At 40.7% G+C, this 21,045-nt stretch overlaps 1 protein-coding gene and 1 long non-coding RNA gene across 2 annotated transcripts in view; one reads left to right on the top strand and one right to left on the bottom strand.

Annotated features, from left to right (window-relative positions):
• KCND1 (potassium voltage-gated channel subfamily D member 1) overlaps positions 1–21,045 on the bottom strand; it is a 55,743-nt gene that overhangs the window by 19,061 nt on the left and 15,637 nt on the right. The gene's annotated exons all lie outside the window — the stretch shown is intronic.
• Positions 10,241–15,524, top strand: LOC148132333 (uncharacterized). Its single transcript, XR_015747850.1, has 3 exons — positions 10,241–10,278; positions 14,324–14,398; positions 15,487–15,524. It is a non-coding gene; the product is annotated as an uncharacterized LOC148132333 (long non-coding RNA).

Raw genomic sequence — 21,045 nt, 5'->3', positions numbered from 1 at the left:
AATCAGTCCTTTAGATTTTCTTTGATAAAAATGACAGCTTCCAAATATTGTTCACTGAAATACAAATTTGAGCAGGATGCCAAATATTTGCATGCAACTATACTACACTCTTCTACAATTTAATGTACTAATCAGTCAGACAGCTCTGGTGCTCCTGGGAGGTCCCATCTAGCTTCATATTGTTCTCAGTAGTAATTAAGAATTATATTCCTTTTTTTATCCAGAGATGGACAATCTTTTGAAATTCTGACACAGAATGCTTGCCATGGTAAAGTGGTGGTTCCTTGAGAAGGCATTTATTTATTTTTTATTTATGTATTAATATACCATATATGGTCCCCAAACTCAAGGTGACTCTGGGCAGCTTACAGAAATAAGCATCACTGAATCTAATCTTTTGTCTGGTCTCCAACTGTCTCTTATTAGGGAAGATGGTTGAGAAGGTTATAGGTCTGAAATTCCATAGGAGCCTGGAGGAAGCAGATTATCTGGATTCCTTTCAGTTGCATTTTAGGATGGATTATAGTACTGAGATAGTACTGATCATGCTTGTTGTTGATCTCTGGTGGGCTTAGGATAGGGGTAGTGTATCACCCTCGCCTCGCTTGCTCTTTTAGCAGTGTTCAATACCATTGATCATAGCTTATTTATTTATTCATTAGATTTATATGGCTGCCCATCTCACATAAAGTGACTTTGGGTGGCTAACACAATAAAAACATCAATACAAAACAAAATGCAATTAATAAAGCTGTATCAAATAGGAAAAAAATGATCACTGAGGGTAAATCAGTCAACAAATTCATGTAACTTATGAGCTCAATCTGCTGACCGCCATGTCTGACAGACAAGCTAGGTCTTAAGAGGTTTGCAGAAGGCCAGCAGGCTTACTTAAGGGTTGGGGGGGGGGGGAGAAGCATAATTTACCATAGTTCTTCTTCCAAGGCCAGTTCCACTCAGCTGTGTCTGCTCCTGAGCTCCTCCATTTTATTATGCCTCAGGGCTTGACTCTCTCCCTCCTTCTAATATCTACATGAAACTATTGGGTGAAGTTGCTAGGCTGGAGCAGTGGTGGGATTCAATTTTTTTTTTTTACTACTGGTTCTGTGGGCATGGCTTGGTGGGCATGGCATGGCTTGGTGGGTGTAGCTTGGGGGGCATGGCAGTGGAAGGATATTGTAAAATCTCAACTCCCTCCCCACTCCAGGGGAAGGTTACTTCAAAATACCATTCCCTCCCCACCCCACTAACCTGCTTTCCAGCTCCGTTCTCCTGTGCAGGGCAACAAAAGAAGACCCAGCCAATCAGCTGGGACTCGAGAGACAGAAAACAGATGTGGGCAGGGCCAGTCAGAGGTGATATTTGCCGGTTCTCCAAACTACTCAAAATTTCCACTCGTTCTCCAGAACTGGTAAGAACCTGCTAAATACCACCTCTGGCCTGGAGTTATCAAAGGTACTATCTATACATTCATGAAAATTAGTTCATTTCTGCTCTAGGCCACCCATTCCTTGGGATTCTGGGCATGCAGAGTTTGTGTTCAACTTTTATGACAGACAAAACTGGTTCACAGGACAGCCCCTGGGGCTATTAACTCTATGTCAGCTTTAAAATTCAGCTGCCACATTTTTTAAAGAGAGTTGGAGGAGTTGAAAAGTTCAAGGTTATTCTGTATGTTGTATTAAGAAATTCCAGTGGCAGTTAATTGGTTATTGTGATTTATGATGTGTAGAAGTGGGAGGAGAGAAGGGAGGAGAGAAAGTGGATTCTGTGTAATGCGCGAAAATAATTTCACTTGGGAAATTGCCTTTGACATGCCAGATCTGTTTCTAAATAAATCAATTGGAGAGAAATGTCTCAGATAAATTGATATCATGGATGCTTTCTGGATTCCTTACATTTATTTCCCAAGTCAAGCTTTTATTTTTTGAAGGAACTTGGCTGATAGCTCGGAGTTCTTTTTCCTGAGATGGAGAATTATCAACAATCAGCCAAAGTTGGAGATATTCAGGGGGGAGAGTATGGGGGCCCTCCCTCCGGAATATTAATTGAATCTGCAAGCCTTTGTTTTGAGGAGATGATAGATGCTTTCAGAATGACAGTAGAGGAAAGAGGTTTGGGAGCTATACCGAAGCGTTTCAACTCAAGAAGTTGTTAAAACCCAGAGGTAACCCAGCTGGTTGAAGAGAAATCTTTCTTGAGCCCAGGCAGATTGCTATTCTGTCTGATTGGAAGAAGGAGACCAAGCTAGATATCAGGGGAGCTTACTACTGGGTCCGCATCAAAGAAGGAGATGAGTGAAAAACTGCTTTTAACTGCCCTCTGAGTAGCTTCCAATTCAAAGTCATGCATTTCGGACTTCAGGGGGCTCCTGCAGTGTTTATGCAGCTCATCAATGAGGTGCTACACCCACACCTTTCCCGGGGGGGTCCTCGTGTACTTGGGTGACATCCTTATCTTCAGCGAAACCATGGAAGAACATGTTCAATTGGTCCAACAAGTTCTAGAAAAACTTCTAGACGCCAAATTATATGTGAAACTCTCAAAATGCGAATTCCACAAAGAGTCGTTGGACTACTTAGGCTACCGAATATCCAACCTTTGGATTGAAAGGGACCCCGGAAAGGTGAAAGCGGTGCTGGACTGGCAACCCCGCAGAACCCGAAAACAACTTCAAAGTTTCTTGGGTTTTTCCAACTTCTATAGACAATTCATTCCGTCCTTTGCTGAAGTTGCCCTCCCATTGACGGAGCTATTAAAAACGGGCCCATCGCCCACCAAACCAAAGCCAAGTCAACCCCTGGCTTGGACTATGGACTGTCAGAAAGCTTTCGAGGCCTTAAAACACCTCTTTGCAGCTGAGCCCATCCTCCAGCACCCAGACGCGACCAAGCCTTTTATTGTCCAAACGGATGCAAGTGATGTAGCGGTGGCAGCCATTTTTCTGCAAAAGGACTCTCAAGGCCGACTGGTGCATTGCGCTTATGTGTCCAAAAAGCTGACAGACACAGAGCAAAGGTGGGCGGTCTGGGAGAAAGAAGCATTTGCACGTACGATGGGCTTTGTTGACTTGGAGGCATTTTCTAGAAGGGGTGCCAGAAGCCTTTGAGGTATGGACTGATCATAAGAACCTCGAGGCTCTAAAGACCCCTAGGAGATTATTGCCCAAACAAGTCTGCTGGGCCCAATATTTCAAGCGATTCAACTTTAACATTAAATATATCCCCGGAAGGAAAAACGTACTGGCGGACGCTCTGTCCAGAAAACCTCAGTTTGACAGCCGAGAGGAAATAGTACAAGCCTTAATTTCAGATGTTCAATCGGCAGGCTAAGTGACCACACGAGCCCAAGCCAACCGCAACCCCAAACACCTGGAAGATAAGCTGACTACAGAATTGAAAACGGCCCTATTGACTGACCCTTAGTTCCTGGACCATCAAACCGAGTTGACAATGAATGATGGACTAGCTTGGAAAGGGACTAAGCTTTATGTACCCACAACCCTAAGACTACTGGTACTAAAGCGTAGCCACGACTCCCGGCTGGGAGGCCACTTTGGAGTCCTAAAAACCCTACATTTACTGAGAAGACAGTTCTGGTGGCCAAAAATGAAACTTGATGTCGAGAACTATGTAAAAAGTTGCTCAATTTGTGCCACAATGAAAAACAGAACTGGAAAACCCCCTAGCCTCCTGCAACAAGTTGCTGAACCAACCTAACCTTGGGAAGAGATCGCAATGGACTTTGTTGTTGAATTACCTAAGAGTGAAGGGAATACGATCATTTGGACTATAATTGACTTATTCTCTAAACAGGCCCATTTTATAGCCTGCAAAAAAACTTGCAAAGCTGTTCGTGAAACATATCTATAGACTACATGGAGTACCTCATAGAATAATATCAGACAGAGGGGTACAATTTACCGCAAAATTTTGGAGGGAATTTCTGAAATCCATTGGTTCCTCTCAAGGGTTATCCTCAGCTTTCCATCCTGCTTGTAATGGAGCAGCGGAGAGGGCTAACACCATGATTGAGCAATACATTAGATGCTATGTAAATTATCAACAAGAAAATTGGGCTGAGTTATTACCTTTTGCAGAGGTTGCTTACAATAATGCAGTACATAGCAGCACGGGATTAACTCCATTCCAAATCAACACTGGAATGGATTTTGTCCCAATTCCAGAGTTACCTAGACAACCTCCCTCATCCATGTCCCTAACAGAATGGATGAACTCATTAAAGAAAGGATGGGAAGATACAAAAAAAGCTTTGACCGAAGCTGCAAAAAATTATAAAAAACAGGTGGATAAACATAGATTCCTTCAACTGCCTTTTAAAGTAGGGGACAAAGTATATTTGTCGACCAAGTATCTTAGGCTGAAACTGCCCAGTAAGAAGCTGGGTCCAAAATTCTTGGGTCTGTTCCCAATTTCAAAGATAATCAATCCGGTCACTGTCCAATTAAGTCTTCCTCGAATATTGGGGAAAATTCATCCAGTATTCCATTGTAGCTTACTAAAACCAGCTACTACATAAATGATAAGACCACCGCCAATCGCTCCCCCTAAACCATTAATGGTACAGGGGGAAACACATTATGAAATTCAAAAAATTCTCAATTCTAGATTACACTGTGGCCGATTGCAATATTTGGTCTTATGGAAAGGATACCCTCTCTCAGATGCTAGTTGGGTAAAGAGTTGGGATGTTCATGCTGATCAGTTAGTTAACCAATTCCATGAGGATTTTCCCCACAAACTGAAAGCTCCTCGGGGGGGTGGGGGGGTTTAAGGAAAATGTGTTAATCCCTGTATCTGGTTTTTTTCCCTTTCTTTTAGGAGGAGGAGTTTTCAAGGGGGGATGCCTGTCAGCTTTAAAATTCAGCTGCCACATTTTTAAAGAGAGTTGGAGGAGTTGAAAAGTTCAAGGTTATTCTGTATGTCATATTAAGAAATTCCAGTGGCAGTTAATTGGTTCTCGTGATTTATGAAGTGTAGAAGTGGGAGGAGAGAAGAGAGGAGAGAAGGTGGATTCTGTGTAACGCGCGAAAATAATTTCACTTGGGAAATTGCCTTTGACATGCCAGATCTGTTTCTAAATAAATCAATTGGAGAGAAATGTCTTGGAGTGATTGATATCATGGATACTTTCTGGATGCCTTACACTCTAAATCTGAATTGGCCTGAACAGTGATGTTGTAGTGAAACAATTGCTTCACACAGCCTCCTTTCTTTGTCTCAGGCCTGAGGAAAAATTGTCTTTCATGGAGTCAGAATCACTCTTATATTGATTATACCTTTAGTTTAGTTTAGTGTGATTATACTTTTATCTATTCTATTGGATCCCAGGGACTGAGAACTGGATTATAATTAGTGCTAGATTTAGAGTATCAAGCCTATCTTCCATTCCTTCCTGGTGCCCTGTTTCATACTGCTCCTCTCCCACAATTGGTTGCTGCCCCTAGCTGCTGCTATCACAATTATTTATATTAGCCCTTGAACTTCCATCTTTATGCATTTTTTAAAAACCAGATAATAACTGGAATCTTTGCTTTATTACAAAAGAGCAAACTTTTTTATCCTTGCCTATGAGAACTGTTTCTCTATGGCTTTCCTCTGATCTCAAGTTTATTTATATATTTATCTAACTTGCATTCCCTATAAGTGCATTAGCTAACCTGAATTCTTACTAGCACTCAGCAAACCAGGGCCAAGTTTATCCTGACTAATAAACTAATACTAAACTAAAATCTAATACTATAGGATCCTACTACAAAAATAAGAGACTTATTAACTAAAAAGTAAATAAGAAAACCCTTGACAACAATGTCCCTCTGCCACCAATTTTTTACTTCATCGTATTTTACATTCTCCTCACAAAATTCTAGCATCTGATGATAAGTTAGCCATTTATGTTTGCCTATTATTTCTCATCTATAAAATGCTCCTTGTGCTGAAAACCACATAGATGTTTTGGGGCACAATCTGGGTTTGTATCTATTTTATATTCTCAATATGGCACATTTAACATACTAATTCTTAAAATCCACATTAATCTTGACCTTGTAATACCTGAAATATCCATGCCGCCCAAATCTCAGGTCATGTCCTTCTCATTTTTCTTCCTTGAAAAATAGAGTTATGTTTTGTAAAGGTTGTAAAAGTTCCTCCTTAAATAATTTATAATAAATATGTTAATACTATGTGGTTCAGGAGCCTTTCCTGATTTATTTATTTTTATAACTTCAGAAACTTCCTTGATTTTTATAGGTGAGGCATCTGGCACTTCGAAAAAAGTATTTATGGTTTTGAACATTGTACAACTGAGTTTGAAATAGAATTAGTACAAATGTTGAATATATAATTATTAAAATGTATAAACTTTTATTGAAATTTGATACAGAAGAACAGGTGAAAGAATGTATGATAAAAAACTGAGCTAAATTTTTTGTCATAATATATAGATGGAACAATGGAAAAATATGTGGCTGAAAGTATTGAAATTTACACAAGGTTATAAATAGAATTTTCATAAAATGATGTGCCATTGGTAAATCACCAGAGAAATTGTCTAGAATGTTACAAAGACAAATTTATGCTAGAACGAGAAGGGAAATTTTATCATGTTTGGATTCACAGACAGATTTAAACAATTGTATATTGTTTAAAATCAGAAGATTTGATTGAGTCTCAGACCTGGCAATCTGCCACTCACCTGCCCACCTGTACATACTTAGCTTGCAAGCTATACAAAAACAGGCCAGATTTGGCCTGAGGGCCACAGTTTGCCGACCTCTGATTAGAGAGATACAGCTTCCCTATCTTATAAAGTTTAGTAAGTCTTTTAAAAAATAACTAAGCATAATTTCTTGCTTTGTATTAGTTGATTTCAAGCAGTCTTTGTTTAGTGACTGCCTCATTTAGTGACCACCTGCAGTTACGATGGTAATGAAAAAGTGACTTTGTGACTTTTACAGTCTTCCCAGGTCTATAAAACAAGGGAAAGCTGAAGTATAAGTATGGAAGAAAATGTACCTAATTTTACAGTCTTCCCAGGTCTATAAAACAGTCTTCCCAGGTCTATAAAACAAGGGAAAGCTGAAGTATAAGTATGGAAGAAAATGTACCTAATTTAAAATATTTTGAAAAATATGGCTTTACTTAACAACCTCTTGACCAGCTTGGAGGTCCTAATTGTGGACAATAAATGAAAACTACCTATAGTATAGGTGCTAGCAAAACCCATGCAGAACTAAATCAAACCATATCTGCAGAAAATAGAAATTGTTTGCATGAAAAAAAAAACCTTGGCACCCATTTTTGATAAGTTCCAGCACAGGACATCTTTTGAATCAGTTGCCTGTAAAGAACCTGTGGCTCTCTAGGGAGGATTTTGTTCACTTGAAGTTAACTGTGGCAGAAACATGACCTAGCAACCTCTTTTTTCTGCTCTTAAAATCGCCATCATCTGCTCACCAGCTCAGCCATGAGATAGCGTTAGGTCCAGTGGTGGGTTCCCAAATTTTTTCCTACTGGTTCTATGAGCAGTTCTATGCTTGCACAGGGTTCAAAGACCGACCTCTGTCCGAACGCTGGTGAGTGAGCTGAGCTGTTTTTTAGCTCAGCTGAGGCGGGCAATACGTTCCGCCGCGCAAATCAGCTGAGGTAAAAAACAAGGGAATATTGGAGAGCTAATGGCAGGGGTGGGTGGGTGGGACCAATCAGAGGTGGTATTTGCCGGTTCTCCAAACTAGTCAAAATTTCCACTACTGGTACGCCAGAACCTATCCGAACTGGCTGAATACCACCTCTGGATAGGTCCCCTGTAGCTGCCCAGTTTTCAAGTACAGTAGTGCTTCCTCCTTCTCCCAAACCATGTTTTACCATGGATACAGTGAACAAGCTTCACCAAAAATACTATTAGCAGCAAAGTGAAGTCATCTCTAGTACATGCAATCCATGTGGCCTCCATTGGCCACATTAGACTGATATGGATACGCCCCCGTGTTCTCTCTGACTGTTCGGCCCAGGGCCATTCTCTTTTTGGCATTGGGAAAATGCAGTTGTTTCAAAACAGCTTCTTCCTTGTACTCAACAGATTGGAAATCTGGATTAATCTGAACAGTGATTGACCAACAGCAGGGTTAATACCCTCCTGAAATAATATGAAAGTTATGTTCAAAAAGAACCTGTTTATTTATTTAGCTTATGGCATCTACTGAGGTCATGCAGTCACTGATGTACAAATTTAGTTTAAATAAAACATCAGGATAGATAGATAGATAGATGGATGGATGGATGGATGGATGGATAGATGAATAGATGATAGATAGATAGATAGATAGATAGATAGATAGATAGATAGATAGATAGATGCAGACAATACAATATAGGAGACAAAATATTAAATTAAGATTAAACCATAATAAAATAGTCATAATATGGAGCCATAGATTTGCAATGGGATAGATGTTATAATTTAATATCTGAGGAAGCTAACTATCTAACTGCTTCTAATATGGCTGTGATAAGATTATCCCAAGTGCCTTGAAATTTCCTGAGGAGACATTCTTGAACTATATGTGTTATTGTTTGTCTAGTGTATCACAGGCACATTGCGGGGTCTCTGTCATCTCCATTTAAAGAGGTTTGCCTTAGTTATGGCATGGCCTGTAATGATTCTATTCAGGTGGCTGCATATTTTTCAGGGCAACTGCCTTCTTGAACGTGGTTTTGTTGGATCTACGCGATCTGTTCAGTGGTGATTATTAAAAGTCACCATCTTAATAGCCATAGTTCATCTAGATAGTAAGACAGTGGTATGTTATCCCAAAGCGGATTCCTAGACTTAAGCTTGGTGAGAGGTAAAAAGCCTAATATTTTATGTATTGGAAGATCTCTAGGAGTCAAGGACATGTTTTTTATTCGACTCTCGAACTGTCAAAAAGAACCTATGAACATATTTATGCAAAAACATACCACATATTGCCAGATGTTTAACTCCAATAAACTAGCTGTGGAAATTCATCTCTTTTTCAAGGCCAGCCCCTGGACCATGTTAAAGGGGAGAGACAGACAAAGCTGAGAAAATGCACCAAGTCCTATTCTTATTTGTACTGTACGCTGTAAATACAGACAGTACCACAGACAGGGGTGGGATCCTACCTGCATAACAACCGGTTTGGTGAGTGTGCATGTGCACAGTATTTGCAAAACATCTTCTCCTGCAAGCAATACCATCTCCTGCTGATGCGCGGCACTCAGCTGTGTCACGCAAAGCAACTAAGGTAAGAATAAAGGACAGCCTAGAGCCCGGGCGGGTGGGTAAGCCCAGCCGAAGAAAAGGTTCAGTGTCAGCTGCTCTTCGGAGCCACCAGTTCTATAGAACCAGGCTGAACTGATAGAATCCCACCCCTGACCACAGAGATCGATTTGATGTTACTGTAGTTTTCTACTAGCACAGGCAGTGGTGGACAGCACTTGGATGGAGCTATAAAGTTTATTCCCACCTACATTGTATGAACATGTGCTACCTGTCGACTGTCTTGAATCCCCATTATTCAGCTTTGTTGCAAGACCTCGGGCTCCTGTTTTAGGAAAGAGAGAGAAATGCTTGTCTTTCATTCTAGTTCCTGATCCTCATATCAGAGGCAGATAAGAGAATATGGGAGGCTGGTCAGAGTGCTGATGGAGACAACAGCCATGCTGCTGGAGTTGAGGACGCTTGGGTAGGATAGATACCTTCTTGGTGCATGAAAATATGCACACCTCCAAGTATTGTTAGTATTCCCTTCCTCCTTTGCACATCCCCCTTCCTATTTCTTAACAGGCACCTTTTGTTTCTCTCCTTCTACATTTAAAAGCAGTTGGGAGCCCTGCAGAAGAAATCAGCCATTGTCTGTGGTGTCTTCACTTGTCCAGAGAGACTTTGAGGAAGGAGGAGGGACAGAGAAAGAAGTGGGAGGTGGCAATATCTCTGATGATTTTTAATATCATGTAGGTACTGAGATTAGAACCCCAAGAGTCAAGATTGGACCAAGATCTGTGGCCGAGATTGGGCCAAGATCTGTGGCCAATGATTTAGTCTTAGTAGCACCAATCTGTTAAAGTCTTTTAGGTCAGAAGTCAATTTTTCTAATTCCATGTATAAATTTCCAGGAAAAAAATTGCAGCTTTTTCCTACCTTCTATTTCCTTCCATTTTTTTTCCATCTTTCCTATCTTAGTATCTACATTAGTTGGTGAAGAAGGACTATATCAAGAGTGGAGAATGCGAGGTAAAAGAGTATTCTGATTCAGCTAAACGTTTTAAGATAAATGGAAAATCTGCTGCCAATCTATCTCGTGGAAGAATTGAGCAATGTATTTGTACTGCAGTTTCAAAGGTACCCAACGTGAAGGATCAGATTGAAAGTAAAATGAACTCTTTTGTGTGTTGCAACAGATTAAGAAGGAACCATTTCATCAACTATGCAATGAAGGGAGACTTTTTCAAAAACATCCTCATCAGTGCTGCAGAGCATATAAAATAGAAATCCTTTAGAATCCATATTTTTATTCATGTCTCCCCTCCTCACCCACATTTATAACTCTCATAGCTACTGAGTAAGTTTGATAAAATATAGGCAAGTCCTTGACAACATCTTATGATTTGAAGAGGCTATTGAGCATCAGCAGTTGATGCAGACCAAGGCCCTCGTGGTGAGGTTATATGTAATTGCTTAACATTAGCACTCATGATCAGCACAGATGCAGACATACAGCTCGATTCTCATCAATTTTCCTTGGAACAAAGCCCCATTTTATTCAATGGGGCTTCCTTTCCAGAAAATGCACAGAGGGCTGCAGACTAAGCAAATATGCATACGAAGATGCTTACTCGGCAGAACAAGATGTCACAGAGCAGGGCTTTATTTGCATTATCTTGAAAAGATTCTGGGTTTGTTTTAGCACAGATTAGTGCTCTTTATATTTATTGTACACAGCACCTTCAAGTTCATCAGATGAGGGAGCCGAAACCTGGTGCTCTGACCCATTCAAACAGTTCTAAATCAGTTCAGGTGCTGCAAATATTTTAAGGCTGTCCAAAAGAAAAGAAAAGGATTAGATGTGGAGAATTGTGGTGGGGATTGTCCTATGTTGAATTTAAACCCATCAGGATACTGGTCAGGAAATGGAGAGTAAGCATACTGGGTTAGGGTACAGTCATATGAAATCTAAGCTTTTCTAATTTCTTTCTGTCAGTGGACAAAGACATTCTTATGGAGGCAGGCTTAAGTCGTTTTTCTGTTGAATTGGGTGGACATTGATAGTTCTTGTTTTTTAAACGATGTTTTCATTAAGTCTTTTAATTTTATTTTTAATTTGCTTGATTTTTGCTTGCTTTCTATTATTTCTAACTGCTTTGACTAATGGAAAGTGCTCTCTCTCTCTTTTTTTCTCTTTCTGAAACACATCAGATAAATAAAGCTTCACTCACGAATCCAGAAGCCAGAAATTTTTACACTCAAAACCAAACTAGGGTATACGATCAAGTAGAATATATATACCTGTCTATAAAGGGTCAATATTTTGGAAGAGAGAGGCAAAGATGTGCATACATATCTGTATCTTAGATCCCACAATTTGCCTATTCCTCAGGAAGTCTCATGATTCTGAATAAACAAGGCCCTTAGTTCCAGGTAGCAAAGGCAAGTTCTGATGCGCCCAGTCACAACCATACAGATTTGAGTGTTCTCAGGCTTCTTGTGTTTGTCCAGGTTCCAGGCCCATTGTGGGACTAATTAAACTTTTCCTAATTTAGTACAACAACTAAAACTTTCAAGTCCTTGTTAGGCCTTTCAAAAGTATCAGTTGGTTAGGTGCTAACCCTTGTTCTTATTTCTTGATTGATCATGCCAGGGTTTCTTCTTTTATTAAAAAAAAAGTTACCTGACAGCACATCAATTCATTCAACTCCAGCCTGAGAACTGCATGCAGCTCCTTGTTCCTGCAAGCTCCTTCATCAGAGATGAAATTTGAAAATCATTGGTACTATTTTTTCCATTAAAAAACCCACAAACAAACAAAATAGATATGCTAAATCTCTAATAGATTTAATTCATCTGTTTTATTTGACAAAGCAGACCTCAAAAATTAGGCTGGAAAGTCTGCTGCTGCTAATATCCTCCATCGACATTATATCCCTTACCAAAACCATTATTTCCTGTTCTGAATAGAGCCGATCTTTTCATAAAGAACATGGAAGAATCAGAATGAAAGAAGAGTGGAAATTATGAAGTCTCCGATCAAGCCAGTCAAGATCTGTGTAATGGTTCTGAATTTACAGCATTTCGAGAAAACATCTAATAGGAACAAATTGTGACATGATACGATGCGCTAATTAAAACAAACTTCATTATCTGGATATGAATAGATATAGTTTGCATAAGCAGGGGCCTTTGTTCTCCACTCCAGTACAAGGATCTCCCTCCCTGCACTGCTCTTCACCACCATTCCTATTCTGCTTGGCTGAACTCACATTCAAAATAGAGGCCTGCTGCCATCACATTTAGTTCTGCCCTCTAGAAAAGGACAACAGCCTGAAGGAAGATCGATTTGACCGAAACTGGTCGTCCTTTTTTTTTTCCTTCAGTGAGCCAGTACAGCACCACCTCTTGGGACAGGGACTGGTGCTAGGAGATTGCAGAAAGCTAAATAGCTTATATAGGGACATCATTAATCTAACTAAGGTGATCTGCTATTATGTAATAAAATATGCTCAGAAATGACATAATTGAAAGGGAGCAGAAATAAATCAAATAAAGGCTGATTGGAGGGAGAAAGAACTCAAAGGCCATCATCTCAAATGGGAAGAGCCCCAGGGAAGGGGTGGGGGGGAAGACGAAGAATCTCAGGACAGCTGGGAAAACAGCATTCTCCCTGGGATCCCCAAATTGCTGTTCCCCACCAGAGGGAAGAAGTTAAAAAAGGGAAAGGGGACTCCCAGAAGGGATTCCAAAGGGATCTTGGCAGTTTTTATCTCCATGCCCCATAACACTGCCTGCCAATTCCTATGGACCAGATGCTATTCAGAACCTACAGTGGGGAGCAGACCAGGCTCCTGATCAGCTGGTAACATTCATTTCGTGGAAGACTGAAAAATGCGAGACCACGGCATTAATAATAACCTTAAGCAATTTTGTGGGCTTGACAACTCAGTCTGATCAGGGCTCCCTCTTGGATGGAAAACAGACTTACTGCCACCAAACGTCATTAGCTGGTGGTACCCTATTGCATGTTCACTGGCCATGCTGTGGGAGGGAAGGTTTCACAGAGACGAGAAACATCTATAGGAGTGTAAGCAGGGGTGGGATGCTGGGGGTTTGTGGGAGAGCCCCTAGCTAAGATTCTGTGCAGTTTGGAGAACCCCCAAATCCCACTCCTGGCTGGCCCTGCCCACCCCTCCCCGCCCTTCCCAGGAGTCCCCACGTGGCCCGTTTTGGATGCAGGTAAGTGCAGGGTGAGCGCAGAGGCTCAGGGAGGGAGAAAAATGGGCAACATCAGCCTTCAAGATCTTTTCTATTGCTTTGCATCTTTTGGCTGCCATAAGTAACGGGGGGTGGATATGTCTGGGAAGAGAGCTGGAGGTGTTACATTCTTGTGTTGTATAGGAGGCAGACTAGGCCACACCCACCATGGCCACCCCACCCGGCAACTTCGCAGAGAACCCGTTAATAAAATTTTTGAAGCCCACTCCTGAGTCTAAGTGTCCTCCTTCTTCATGGATTCTTCCCAAGGGTCTGATCTGATGTCAGCTGACCCAACCAATGGGACGAGGCATGAAAGGAAAGCAGCCTCCCCACATTTTACCCTGATTGGTGCAAGGCCAGGAATTATTGAAAATTAAAAGCGTTTCTACTTTAGGTTTCCCTGACAGATTCTTCATAGTGTACTGGCAAAGAATATTCAAAATCCTTGAAATTTATCATCTGGGACGCAAACCTGGCAAGAAAGATGATGATGACTGGTATATTTCACATGACAAACTACCCTTAGGCTTTGCGGAAGTTTACCTCACATAAACGACTAAGGCGAGCTGGGAGGTGTGAACTCACCAGACTTGGCTATTAGGCACCATACTCCATCAATTCACTTGTATGCTATCCCATAATACCTTGCTTTAACACCTACAATTCTGTGGTTTTAGAAGACTTCACAAATTTTAAATGCCAAGATCAGTATGAATGATGCCATTGGGGAAAAACAATTTGCATGGCTGATGTATATATATGTTATATATACAGCTGGAATGATTAACATTAGATGTTGTCTCTTTTACAGATTATACCTTCTGGATTACTGCTCTCCAAACCAAAAATTCCCTGGAATAAATAAGAGACCCTATCTTCCTTTCAGGTATAACAAAATTACAATTTCCAGAATTTCTAACTTTTGACTGAAGGATATGTTGAATAAGAATGCAGGGAGTTGTAGTCCCAACATATCTGAAAGACATCAGATATGGATCAGATCAACATTTAAGATATTATTTCTCTCTTGAAAACATGCTTCTTTTAATAAGATTGTGTCTTAGCCACCAAATCCCCCTTCTTACAAACCAGAAATACGTATTAATAATTTGCTCACAGTCTTTCTTTGTTAGACCCTTTCATTTCATTTCAATTCCTTTCCTGTTCTTTGCTATTTTCTTTATAGCTGAAATTGATACTAGGAGCCTCCAGGGCGTGAATATGGATTTTTGCTAGCATTTATGTCCTGAGGTATTTACAGACATGAATTTTAATATGAAAAAAATGCAAAGGGGGGGAATGGAAAGGCTAATATGAAGTTCATGGGGACAAATCAATGAAAGACCTGATCATCAGAGGCGAGCAAATGCTAAATCAGATTTCTGGCACTTTGTAATGATCGGCAAAGATTTTGTAACCCAAATACAACAACAATAACAGTAAAAGAGCTGCTGTAGCCTGCATGGTAATGTTTAATTCCATGTGCAAGTCCATCCAGTTTGTGTTTTCCATCTATCATATGGAAATTTATATTGACACAATTTAAAATACTTAAAAGGTCATTACCATAACTGACCTTAGCCAAAAATTTTCCGTCTCAAAGTTGTATTTTTAGATGAGGGAAGAACTGAGAATTTACTACAGGAATCAAATACCCACTGCTCACGAGACAAGCCTCTATGAGTATCAAATTGCTCTCCCAAATGATTCTAGACTCTAGCTTTTAATTAAAATCCCCAACATTCTTCAACCCTGGTGCTTCTGGGAATTGCAGTTTAATATCCGGAAGGCCAGAGGTGTAGTTTTAGGCCATGTGTACTTACTGAGATGGATTCTAGACATCACCTTGCTTCAGTCAGTTTCTACTCTTTGAGCCACAATTTTACATTTGTGCTCAACACTAGTAAACTTGGGGATTCCTTAAAACAAAAGAAGGGCTTCTACATGACTGAAATCATGTGAAATCTTTCTCAGGAATGTTCCTTCCTAAATCCTTATGTCTGAGCATGAGCAAAATACAGGTAATCTTCAACTTACCACCACAATCGAGCTCAAAGTATCTGCTGTTAAGTGAAACATTTGTGAAGTGAGTTTTGCCCCATTTTATGACCTTTCTTGCCACAGTTGTTAAGTGAATCATTGCAATTGATAAGTGAGTAACATAGTTGTTCAGTGAATCTGTCTTCCCTGTTGATTTTACTTGTGAAAAGGCCGCCAAGGGTGATCACATGACCTTGGGATACAGGAATGGTCATAAGTATGAACCCGCTGACAAGCACCTGAATTTTGATCACACGATAATGGGGATGCTACAAATGTTGTAAGTTTGAAAAATGGTCATACGTCACTTTTTTCAGTGCCATTGTAACTTTGAATGGTCACTAAATGAACTGTTGTAAGTCAAGGACTACCTGCATAGTCTAAATAGATCAAACAATATGAAGTCAAATAACTATTTTGTGCTGCTGTGACAATTCCTGTTAAGACAGAGAAGTATGAATTTCCCCTAAGCCATATCTAGGCTCACATTAATACACCTTCCTTCATCTGATTATTCTAGGACTACCATTGATCCAGCAGGTTAGAAATTACAATACAGGTTAGTCCTCTCTAACTGACTAGTTTTGTAGCAGTTATTCAAACTTACAACAGACCTCCCAAGCGGTGCTTATCAGAGGTGGAATTCAGCAGGTTCTGACCAGTTCTGGAGAACCGGTAGTGGAAATTTTGAGTAGTTTGGAGAACCAGCAAATACCACCTCTGACTGGCCCCGCCTCTCTGCCTCCTGAGTCCCAGCTGATTGGCTGGGTCTTCTTTTGTTGCCCTGCACAGGCGAATGGAGCTGGAAAGCAGGTTAGTGGGGTGGGGAGGGAATGGGGATTTTACAGTAACCTTCTTCTGCCACGCCCACCAAGCCACACCCACCAAGCCATGCCACACCCACCAGGCCATGCCCACAGAACCTCTAGTAAAAAAAAATGAATCCAACCACTGGTTAGGATCTCCAGTTCTGGAGTTCTGATGGCAGCACCCTTCCCCCACATAGTCACATGATCACATTTCAGGCACTTGACAACTGGTTTTCCTTTACAGCCAGTTGCAGTATTTGGTGGTCATGCGATGAAATTTACAACATTTTTTGAAAGAAACTGGGCTTTTCGGTCTGTTTCCAGCAAAAGAAATCCGTAGGAATGCATTGGCTTGTTTAAGAACTGTGGCATTTATTTAATCACAGCCACAAAAACGTTTGCAAAATCAGGTCAGTCATATGGGTGCTTCAACTTCCAACCATCATGACTTGTGATGGAAATTCCAGGTTCAGGAGTGGGTTTCTCCCAGTTCGCACCTATTCGCTATAACCGGTTGTTAACATTCTAAGCAGTTCGGAGAACTGGTTGTTAGGAGAAATTACTGGCCTAATCTTGTAAGAAAGGCAGGAAGGAAACATTCTGGTGTTGCTTACAGAAACTGCCTCTCCATTAACCCTTATTACATTCTTGGCAGGAGTAGACTTCCTGTCTCAGGAACGCCTCTGGAGTTTTTTCCCCCTCCTTTGCTGGTACTTTGCTTGTGTGGAGTGACCATTCAAAGTTACAATGGCACTGAAAAAAGTGACTTATGACCATTTTTCACACTTACAACTATTGCAGCATCCCCACAGTCACGAGAGGCCAGGCGAGGAGATGCGTGCCTCGATGTGAGTGATATTGAGTTGGCCATGTAGAGCCAGTCACATTACCACCAACCCACGCCCACCAACTAAGCCACGCCCACCAACTAAGCCACGCCTACAGAACTGGTTGTTAAAAAAATTGAATCCCACCCCTGTCCAGGTTCCATTATGCTTGTAGGTCAAGGATTCTTATACCTCTTCTAAAGTAAATCTCTTTCTTGAACCTGTGAAATATTTATTTTTCAAATAGTTCCAGGCAGATGAAACCAAAACCCTGCCTATTGCTTTCTAAGCTAAATTTGCCATGGTTCTATATAAGTTGCTAATATTCTTGCTTTGTTAACCCACTTGGTTTATATGATGAAGGGGGCCTTTTTTTACAGAAGTTTCATAAATTAAAGAAGATTATTTTGTTTAATTTTTAAATAATTGTTAGTGAAAATGTTGATTGCGTAGTAAAAGCAAACACAAACTAAACTCAGTGAGAAAAAGAGAAATGGAAAGGATAAAAAGTGAAAGGAAACAAAAAAGAAAAATATTTAAAGAAATGACTTCCAATTTTCATCACAAGTATACCAGTAGTACTCAACCTACAACTACAACCAGGACCAGAATTTCTGTCATTAAACAATGTGTTTGTTATGCAAGAAGTCACATGACTGCATCACTCAGTGAGCCCAATCCAGGTGCTCCTAGCTGCCATCATTATTCAAGAATCATGGGTCATTAAGTTGAAGAGGTCCCAGATAAAGTGTGTTGGGGTGCTGAAGAGGGTTTCTGCCACACCCACTTGACTTCTGCTATTCCCCCCGCTGCTCATGAGATGTGACTTTATGCAAAACACTATTTAGCTGTGCCAGACCTTCTTCCTGTGGCCACTTTGCACTAATTCTCTAAATTGCATACTCCATTTTTTCTCTCCAAATTGTGGGGTCCATTCTCACAATCCTTTGGAAATATCCTGGTCTTTTCCAGGTCTCAGGAAAATGGGTGCACGATTAGGAGAACGGAAGAAGCCCCATTCTTGCAATGATTTGGAAGACCTCATTCTCCAAATTGCATACCCTATTTCTTCTCCAAATTATACATGTGGGTAATCTCCCATCCACTCCTTATCTGGAGAGGTTCCCCTGAACCTATCTATTTGTGGAGTACCCACTACTCTGTGTCTTTTAGGGAGCGCTTACAATATGAAAGAAATAATAATGACAGTAGATTCAGAAAATGAACTGAACACATTGAAATTTCACGATTTCTGTGATCCCATCATTGCTTTGTTAAAATGAGTACAAAAGGCTCAGAATCCATAGAAAGCCATATCATTTATTTAAACTGACTGAAATTGTATAGAATAGCTGCAAAGAACTGTAGAGGAAGCAATGTGGGAATGAATGGCAAATCATTTTGACAAAGTACCACACTGGCATTCTTTGATAATATGACATCTTTTCTTGACCTAGCATAGTCCAGATGTTTGAACTTACAGTATCCACTGGCCTCAGTCAGCATAGTAAATGGCCTGAGATTATGGCAGCTGGAGAAAGGCTGCTATACAAGCTAAAGAGCAAGAAGTTCAGAACAGCCACAGAGGAATGTCACACCAAGCACTCAAAACCTGAAAGACAATTATGCATTTTCAAGGGCAACAAAAAGAACTTACAAAACAAATTTTCAGAGATCCTGGACTGCCATCCCTATCATCCCCAGCCAGCACTGTCAATGGGGAAAGCTACAATAAATCTTTCAACGACAATATAGACTCAGCAACAGAACCGCATGGGACCTGTTACCTGCTCCCTCCTGCCCAAGGACATGCTTTCTGTATCTCTAATTTCTGGAAGATCAGGAAAACCATTGTCGACGTTTGGGCAGCAGTTTATTTTGGGTAAGAAATAAATGCTCTGTTGAAATTACAATGCAGCATAAAAAGTTCATATAGAGCCTTTCCTTAAAGAAAAATTACGAGATACAATGCACAGCCATTAGAAAAATCTTCCATGATTTCAAGACTAGGGCTTATATTTCCCCCCCAGCTAAGACTCTTTCATCCCATCCATCTGTTCTTCTCAAGACATACCAGTTTTACAATCAAACTGGTTCAATATCCGTTCTTTTTCCAAAGAAAACCACACAACTGAACTTCCAGGAAAACCACACAATTGAAATTCAGCACAGGTATGAGCGAGGAAAAAGAATAAATACAGTAGGTAGCACAGGTTTTGAACAGAGTTCTTTGGGTCTCCATCCCAATCTCCAATTCTCAGGATTATATTCAGGATTTGGGGGAGAAGAGCTGTGACAATTAAATGAGTATGAACAGCATTCTATAAAAGTTGTTTCTCTTCTTTCCCTACCCTATAATCTTTCTGCTTTAGCAAAAACAATAATACAATAAAATAAAGAAAATTCCAAAAACATAGGTGATACCAAAGAGATAATGATTGATCTCAAGTCACAATTAGTGGCAGCAGTGTCTGCAGCATGGAGTCATAGCATCACAATCCAAGCCTACTTCTATTGTATGGTGTATACAATAGGAGGGCTTCAATTGCTATGCTACAACTCTCATCCTGCCTGCTTTGACTCTCCTATGGACATCCCTGATTAGTGGTCAGGGTGGGTGGGTGGCAGGGTTGCCATCACTGAGCATCTGCCAGGACCTGACCCCATTGCAAACACTTATGGTCAGTTGGTTGTGCTCCTATTGCTATAGGACAGGGTGTCAAACTCATGTTGTCACAGCAGCACCATGTGACATATTGGGACCTTTTCCCCCTTCATAAACCGGGCATGGGCGTGGCCAGCACATGACGCATTCGGCCCGTGGGCCAGGAGTGTGACATCAGCCCTGCTATAGGAGCAGAAGAAGCATCACTCTGACTTCCATGGTTCTTTCTTTGCAGCAAAGCAAGCCAGGTGATCAGTGTCATGGTTGGTTCCCAGACTGATAAAGATTTTGGAGATTGCTGTAAGTTCTTCCACTACATGAAAGGACCAGCCAATTCACCAGTTCTCATGAAGATGATATGAATGAATGAATGAATGAATGAATGAATGAATGAATGAATGAAAATCTCCACCTTAATGTATTGTGGCACTATATTGGTTTTAGAAGAGAAACAGGATTTCTTATGATCCCTCCCTTCCCTTTCTTCTCAATTTCTTCTCAAACTTGTTGAAGAGGCTCCAGGAGAATTGTGTTTGGAAAATGGCTTTTGGTGTTAAGCAGATGCTGTTGCCTCAGAGTTTGGCAGTTGGTGGTAACAACAGCAAGAAGATAGCCCTATAGATCTCTTGGCCCAAGTCCCTCATGACAGCTAGCAACTGACCAGGGGTAAACTCACTCAGCCCATTGATTGAAGGCAAAACCATGGAACAGGGGCTGAAATTGATAGCCTTTTAAATGTTTACTGACAACCTCCATCACCATGGCTTATTGACCTCGACTGTTGAAGTCCAACAACTTCTGCAAGACTAACTCATTGGTCTATTCTATCCTAGACAACTGAGACAATATTCAAACATCCTTTCTCTTTCAGAATAACTCCTGTGGCCTCTTGTTCATCTACTGCAATCTCTTTGGTTGTTTACTTTGATTTGGACCACACTGCTTGTAGCAGTGCCATGGCTGCTTTAAAAGGTGAGCTCCAGCTCCAGGGAGAAAAAAAAACCCACAACCCACAATCCACTCAAATGCAAATACTGCATTGGAAGAGGAAGCATCAACTGAAATTCCTTGCAGTTCAAAAAGGCGAAACCTAGATTTTTTGCAATGTTGCAGGAGAAGTGCTCACACTGCTTGATTCCAAGAGGTATTTCTTTGGTTGCTGAGCACCAAGTGGAGGGACAATAAAGTGTCT

This window comes from Notechis scutatus, chromosome 2 (assembly GCF_049901735.1).
Source record: "Notechis scutatus isolate UNSWTSFEM ecotype Mainland chromosome 2, rNotScu1.2, whole genome shotgun sequence".
Classification (NCBI taxonomy): Eukaryota; Metazoa; Chordata; class Lepidosauria; order Squamata; family Elapidae; genus Notechis; species Notechis scutatus.
Note: the sequence above shows the minus strand (reverse complement) of the source record. Positions and strands in the feature narration are given on the sequence as shown.